An 8,037-nucleotide genomic window follows, 5' to 3' on the forward strand; every position below is an offset into this window, starting at 1 on the left:
AGGAGCCATGCAGTAGTCCAGCATATTTTCCTCTAAATAACTGTAGCTACCAATGTGTCCTTGTTTTTCCCACAAGGACAATGATCCCTGGCATGGCACCATAGCAGTGACAGGGATTGATCTCAACTGACATGTTTTTTGCCAAATTTTTATAGGACTCTTGATTCTTCTCCTAAAAAAAAAACCAAAACCAAAACCAGCAACAACAAAAAACCCAAACAAACAAAAACGTGAACCCAAACAAAACTAAAAACAACAAACCAAAACAAACCAAGCCCACATAACAAAAAAAAACCAAACAAACAAAACCACACAGAGACAAAAAACCTAAACCAAACCAACCAAACAAAAAACCAAAAAAAACCCAAACACAAAAAAAACCAAACCCAAAACTGTTCTAGGATCCTTCACAAGGTGACACAAGGATAAGGATCTGAGGAAAAGCCAGAGCAGTGCTCACAGTTACCTGTTCTCCCCCTACACCCACTCAGGGAAGAAGAGAGAAGCCCAGCTGCCTGAGGACAGAAGGGGGACCTGCAGTGTCAACTAAAATCATAGAATTATATTGATGTTTAAGTCAGAAAAGACCCCCAAGATCATCTGGTCTAACAGCTCACCCATGTTCACCACTAAGCCATGGCCCCAAATGCCACATTCACACCTTTTTTGAACAATTCCAGCAGATGGGATCAGGCTGTGACCTACCATCACCCGTTTAAGGCTCTGCTTGCTTTATTATTTCAACAATAATTTGACTCATATTTGAATAAAATTCCTAAAAGTACTTGTGAGTGGTCCATGATGGCAAGTTTTCTAACTGCCAGTTCTAATTTAAAACCCCCCTAATAAAAGACCAGGGCAAAAAGCTTTTTTCAATAATTGTAAACTTCATTGCAGGCGGGACTGTACCTATAGAGCTGATTAATTGCAGAATCTGGTCTGTAGACATTACTAAGAAAAAGAAGATGAGATCAATATATATAGTATGTACTACATATATAAAACTCTTTGCAATAGCGTATATTGCAGGCTACTGAAAACTGATTAAAACCAGTTTGCCTATATTTACTTTGGCTGCCTTGTAAAGAGATTTTAATTTCATAATCACATATAGTTTACCATTTTTTTTCCCCAGCTGCAGTGGATGAAAACACAAAGGAACAGAATTAAAGTTTGGACAAATTTAAATGCAGCATGCCTTACATTTTCAGTGTTTCTCTTGGCAACCTAAATATTATCTTAACTTGTGGTGTGATTATATATTGGCTCACATAGGGGAACTGCAGAACTCTGCCTGCTGAGCATCATTAAGCACTTTGGTGCTCGGTGGGAGTTTGTTCATTAGGAAGAGTGTGTTATGAATTTTACTGTGTGTGCATCTTTGTCTTTGAGAGAGAGGGAGGGAGAGCGAGGCAATGAGAGGAAAATATAAGATAAATCATTAAAACATACAAAATAACTAAATATAAATGTTTCTATTTAAAAGAAGCAGCAGAGTATTGCACAGAAGAAAATAATCATCCACACAAGGGCTGTGAAAGAAGTCTCCTGAAACCTGTTGCTTCTCCTGTTTGGAAACTTGGATTATTTCATCAGATTTTTATCTGGTTGGCAGAGATCCACCAGTCTGCCATATTCTGCCTTTTGTTTTATCATTTCCTTTTAGGTATTAGTACCTTTTTTTTTTTAATCTTGGGACATATAAAAGTAAAATTGTTTAATATAATTTATTTTAATAAGTTACCCATACTTAGAAATTAATTCTACTAGCAAGAAAGAGAAAACAAACTGTAAAGACGTAAAATCACATGACTTTTTACCAATTTTATAAACTGAAATTAAAATTTTTCACAGCTGAGAATAAGCTATAGAACATTATTCCTTAAATCATTTTACATGTCAATGACTAGGTATCAAAGAATATGTGCTCAGGGAGTGAGATGCTGGAGTTTGTGAAAAAGTTTGTGTATTTTTTTAAGGTCTGCAAAATGCATTTGATTTTTCACCAGAGCATCAAAAAAATGAATCGCTGGCCTACTTTTGTATTCACATGGGCCTTGTTCTAATGCTTTGTGATTCTGTTGGCTTCTCCTGTAGCTGTTTATTTATATCCACATGGATGTGGAGGAAAATCAGACTCACTGTTTTGCAAATGGCTTTTCAATGCCAGTGCAGTGTTATACCCACTTGGCATTGTGAAATTCAGGGAAATTATTAGGATTTTCAAACATAGTTATTTTAGCATAATATGACTTTATATATAACATTTTTACCTTTCTATGTCCATTAAAAACAAAGAAACAGTTATTGAAAGAGGAGAGAAATGTGGAAAATGGATAATAACTGTTCCTTTAAATTATGTCTCCAAATATTTTTCCTCTATGAAAGTAGCAAGAGCTTAAGCAACTCCTGCTGTCTTGTTGTTCGACATCCACTACTGCCCATCTGCCTATTGATTGGTAGGAAACTCCAAATGGGAATTTCATCTCATTAATCATGTCACATCACAGGGATTAGGACAAAAAAAATCCTTTATGCTTCACAGCAGCCATCTAATGCCCAGTAAGACAAGTGAACGAATATGATATGGATAGAATATCTTCCCACTAATTAAAGGTCATCAGCTAAAAACTGAGTCAGGCTGGCTCAGAACGTGCCTGGTCTCAGCCTGCACACGCTCCAGCTCTGCAAAGTGAAAGGGACAGTAAATATGTATTTATAATTCAAATGCAAACGTGGCTCGAGAATAAAACCCATCCATTACAGAGCACTGCAGTGACAACACTTGCTGTAGTGGTTCTCCCCGAGTAGCTCCTTGCAAAGCCCAATTCCGTGGATTCTCCCCTGTTCCCCCCTCCCACCATCATTAATATCCATCCACGTGGCGTTTCCCCACCGACACGCTCTGTAATCCTCTTACACCGCCACCAAAATTGTTGCTCTTCTACTCATAACCCACATAATCTGCACTATAAGGTGCTGGGATTTTTCTAAGCCTGTTTGGTACTGTAACGAGCAAGAAAAAGCAATTAAAATTGCTGAGATGTGCCTGAGCAGGTGAGGTGAGGCTTCCTTCCAGTCAGGGCACTATGGCAGATGAGAGGGACAGACACAGCCTTGGAAGGAAGCCAACTTATTAATGGAATTTGACCATGCAAAACTTGTTGAAATCCCTCTAGAACATCAAATGCCACATTATAATATCTTTACTGAGGTCCCTGCCATTCCCAGGAAATCTTTAATTCCCTTTTAAGAGTACGATTTATTTTTTCAGTCATGCTTTCCAAAGCAAGATTTGTGGGGCGTATTTTGGTTTGTGTTTTTGTTTTTCTTTGTCTCTCACCCATTAAAAGCAGGTAGGTGGGGTCTGCTTTTTTTTTGTTGGAAAGAAACCTTCAGGAACTTGAGGCTTATTTTGACAGAACTAAACAATTAATTATTTTTTTGCTTTTGAGTTAATAAACAATTCTAAAGTCATAGATATCCTTGAAAACATTGCCTATGGTATCGTATTTAAAATCTTATGGATCATTTTAGTCATGCTAATGACTTGAAATGAAGGTTAGATGATAACACAGATATATTTTAATTAAGAGACTCGTTAATGTGATAAGGTAACATAAGCAGTCTCTTTCAAAAACCAGAAGAATAATGCTGCACACTGCCAGTGTAAAGACTGATAAGAGGTGGATCTTTTTATCATTTAGTATTTCCATATTGAAAGTTTATGGGCCTGCAATTATTTCACACCATTTTTTCTAATATTCTAACAAATGATTCAATCTCTGAAAGTGTTTTCCAGGAGAGAAATTGCTCACCAATGTTTACAGCCATTACTTTTAGAACATAAGCAGAAAGATTTGAGTTTTTCCATTGACCTCCATGCTTAGAGAAAGTTCATGCTGAAGCCTAATGAGAAATAAAAACATTTGTATTTTTGATATTTCAAAATCCCTAAGTAGGAGACATAGGAATAAAACAAATATTTGACTAGTAGCTGTATTCCTCTGCTGAGTAGACTTAAATATGCTTCACTTCCTTTTTTTTTTTCCCCACCCCTCAGACTTGCCTCTTGTCCTGGTCTTTAACAAATCCTCTCACCAGACCAGGTTTTCTTTCATCTGAGCAGTTGCAAGCTCTCACCTGATACCAGGCCTCCTATATTTTCATCAAACAAGCTCCACCCTCTCCTCTTTCTCTGACTGCAGCTCAGTTTACCCCTTGAATTTCTGCTCCCCCTTTCCATTCACAGCTGTTCTTTATTTAATCCTGGTTCTCCTCCCATTCAGGCCACATTTACCAGATTACTTAATCAAGGGTTTGGTGACCCTTCCTGTTATTCTGCTTCTCACCCCTCTGCATTTGTAGCAGATCAGGTGCCCTCTCTATTCAGAATCCATGGCCATTAGTAACAGGGTCAGTGATTCCGAAGGAGATCCAGGCTCCCTGTGCATTGCTCCTAAAGCTGCACCCACACAAGCCTGGAGCAGCTATAGGAGCAGGATTACACAAGGGATTGGTCATAAATGTCAGCTTTTCAGAGGTTTTCTGGGAATGAACACGGATGTGCAGGGAAAACAATAATTAAAAAAAAACATATAATTTATTTTTTAAGGTCTTTAGGTCTACACACAGGTGTACAGCTTCATGTTAAATGTCCACAGTGGCTCAGAACGAGCTGATATGTCAGTCCAGCATAACAGAGAATTATTTAGGCTGTTTCCAGTACATTATTAGAACGTCCTGGTAGGGCTGGGTGATGTGATTGGAGGACACAGATGTGACAGGGACCATCCCCTGCCACTCACCTGCTGGTGTGGGCAGTCTTTCTTCTCCTCACAGCTGAGCCCAACAGGTTCCTAACACAGAAGGTCTTTGCAATGTTCTGTGTGATGCAGGCGCATATCCTTGCAGGCTTTGAATTTTGATCTTATAGAGCTGTCAATATTATTTACTTCTCGTGTAGTGACAGGCAATCACCTCAAACCTGACAAATATTGAGTAATCTACTCAACCTTTTGCCATGCAGAGGGGAGCTGACAAGTCTCTCCTCTTGGCTATCTTGTTTGTAACAACTTTTGCGAGCAAAGAACAGCACTTTTTCTTCAGGCAGCAGAAATCTTCAGCCCAAACTTCCTATGACATTCAGCAAGCAAGTCACCCGTGTGCAGGAGCCCTTACAGCTGCAAGGGCCATAATTCCCATTTTTCTCCTCAAACAATTATTTTACTTTCGTCTTACAGTGAGAGAACAGCCATAAAATAGGCTTCACGCTTGAACATGAGAATTTGATCCAGCATTCAGCAAAACAGATTTGAGTGAATTGTGAGGCATTTCTGTTACCTGGTGCCAAAACCACCGGCTTTGATGTTAAGATAAAAACATCCTGAATCTGCCCAGCAGGATAAGGAAAACAAATTTCATGTGTTGCTTACACTCTCATTTACTCCTTGCCAAAAAGACAGTGTGTTAGAAGCTATTCAACTATTTACCTTTCTAACTTAGGGACTGCACTTGGTGTTTATAACCTTCATATCCTGCTCCTGGTTACAGGGATGCTATGGTTCATTTTTGTATATTCATTTTTCCATGTTCACTCTGTTTTCATAAAGGAAAAAAAAACTTGTGGGTTCAAGCATTTGTTTTTCCTGATTCCTCTTAAATGTGTGCATTTGTCTGTGATCAGACTTCTACTACCTAATGTGTATTTGCTAGTTTTCTTCACATTAACACATAATTTTGCTTCTATTTTAAATAAGAACAGTCCTCTCCTATTTAAATTATAGGAGAATCCAAAGAAGAGATCTGCTTGTGAGGCAGGAACGACCTCTGTGGTTCGTAGCACATATTGATTTCTAGCGTTCCGTGGTAAGCAAAAGTTTAACAACCATAATTTTATGAAAATGACAATTGAACAGCACATCTGGTGAGAATTCATTTATGCTTTTTACATTTTTAACAACCTGGCTATTTTTACTCTTCTCACCCTCTCAAAGGGAGTACAATGTAATGAAGCATGGAGCTGGAACTAGGCCACACCTCAGCTGGAAAATGTCAAATTCTATTATGCCATCCTCAAAAGCATAAAACATAGTTGCACAGTTTTAAAGGTATAAATGAGGGAGGGAACAACATAAAACATTTATCTGAATTCATGCAATGTATTTATAGTACAGAATGGTAGAGTTATTATTTATGTAATGCAGAAATATACCAAATATTTAAAAGTTGAAATCTATGATACATAGATTATCTATTCTGAGAAATCCCTTTGAGCACTGAACTTTCTTGCATTTAATTTTTTCTGGTTGCTAGCTAACAAACTAACCTCCTTAATGTCAGAAACTATTAGTTCCTTTGTCCCCTAAACCCCTCATTTCATATATTAAATTAGTTTAATTGTCTTGAGTTTAAGGATATACTTGTTTAGTATAATATCCAGGAGCCCACATTTCATTTTTGTTAATATTAAATTGTACCTTTCATGCACTGTTTCCTACATTGCATTGGTTAAATTATACATGGGGAAGAAGTTCTGTCTCTTTGGCAGCAGCAATACCACAGTTCATAACTATTCAAATAAATAAATAGCATTTACTAAGCACTTAGGAGGAGGAAGGAAGATGGTTAAACTCACTTGCTCACTCTCTTCCTGTTTTCTTCAATATTCCTGGTGAAAGCAGTGCCAACTGTTTCCTCAAATTTGGCTCAGATAACCTTGGATGGGATGGGGCAAGAAGACAATAAAAAAATATATATACATTTAAACTATTTGAACTTTTCATTTTCTTTGCTTAGAAGCCCATGTAGTTTTTCACTACATTTTAGAGAAAGATCTTGGTCCAAATAATGTTGATTGATGCTATTTAACTTCATTTTGTATCGTATGTTACCAGCTTATATTCACACAATGCTCTTGTGCAGTAGATGGTTCAGTGTTGGCCATTTGAAATCTTGTCTACCATTCTGTTCTGATTTAATCTCCTTGGCTGTAAATAGTCTGTCTGAAGTCACTGCAGAAAGGATCAAGAGGGGAGCACTCAGCTCATATTGAAGGAGGTTAACAACCTATTCTTCTTGAGTTATTCTTAAGAGGATTTAACCTATTCTTAAAATTTTAAGAAGCTGTTATTAGGCTGAAGGATGGCAAGGAGTAGTTTAAGATTAAAAGTTGAAGCCAAACAGTTTTAGAATATTATTATTCGTCGTGCACAACATCAGCAATAATTTCTTTTCCTTCCTGACCACTTCAAGCACACAAGCACACATCCACTTCAGTCTGGGCAACACAGCCCTGTGTAACAATCACTGTGGAAACCAGGGACTGAATCAAAGTAGCTTTAAAAAAGTGCTGAGGAATTTGAAGGAAAAAAAAAAAAAAGAAAAATGGAAGTCAGGGCACGATGAAGCTGACAGGGGGTGCTGCTTCCTGGTGCTGAGCAGGCTCCTGGCATCAGTGACTGTGCCTCAGGACACAGGAGAGCAAAGGGCAGCCCTGCACAAATAACCAGTGCTCTGAGCAACCAGAAAAGGGTTAATGTTCAGTGTCTTTGCTCAGCCCTGGGTAGACATGCTCCCGCTAATTTTCAGCTCTCCTCTCTAACACTTAGCTTAGAACTCAGCAGAACTGGGTTTTTTAGTGTTTGAGTAGACATTTGGCAACTTGTGAAGTGTCAGATGAGCACTGGTGAATTTGAGAACGAGGGTGAGCGCTTGTGTCAGGGAAGGAAAAAATCTTCACAGCAGAAAGCACTCTCTAACCTGAGACTGGAGGTACCTGAAATAAAATAACTTCAAACTAGTCTGGTCCAATTACATTAAAAGCCAAATCCTGCACTCCTGACACCTTACAAACTTTACAACTATTGAAATCTGGCTTCAAGAGTCTGGCTGCACACTTGAGACTTAATCAATATAAACTGGATGTGGTAAAGGTTTAAATCGTGGCCTAAATATAATTTACCTGAGAGAATACAGCTGAAAAGTCCAATTTGAAGGGCCAGCAAGGGAGAGGGACCAGTTGGTAGGTTCAGCAGA

The sequence above is a fragment of the Lepidothrix coronata genome, unplaced genomic scaffold (assembly GCF_001604755.1).
Source record: "Lepidothrix coronata isolate B3197 unplaced genomic scaffold, Lepidothrix_coronata-1.0 Scaffold2, whole genome shotgun sequence".
Taxonomy (NCBI): domain Eukaryota; kingdom Metazoa; phylum Chordata; class Aves; order Passeriformes; family Pipridae; genus Lepidothrix; species Lepidothrix coronata.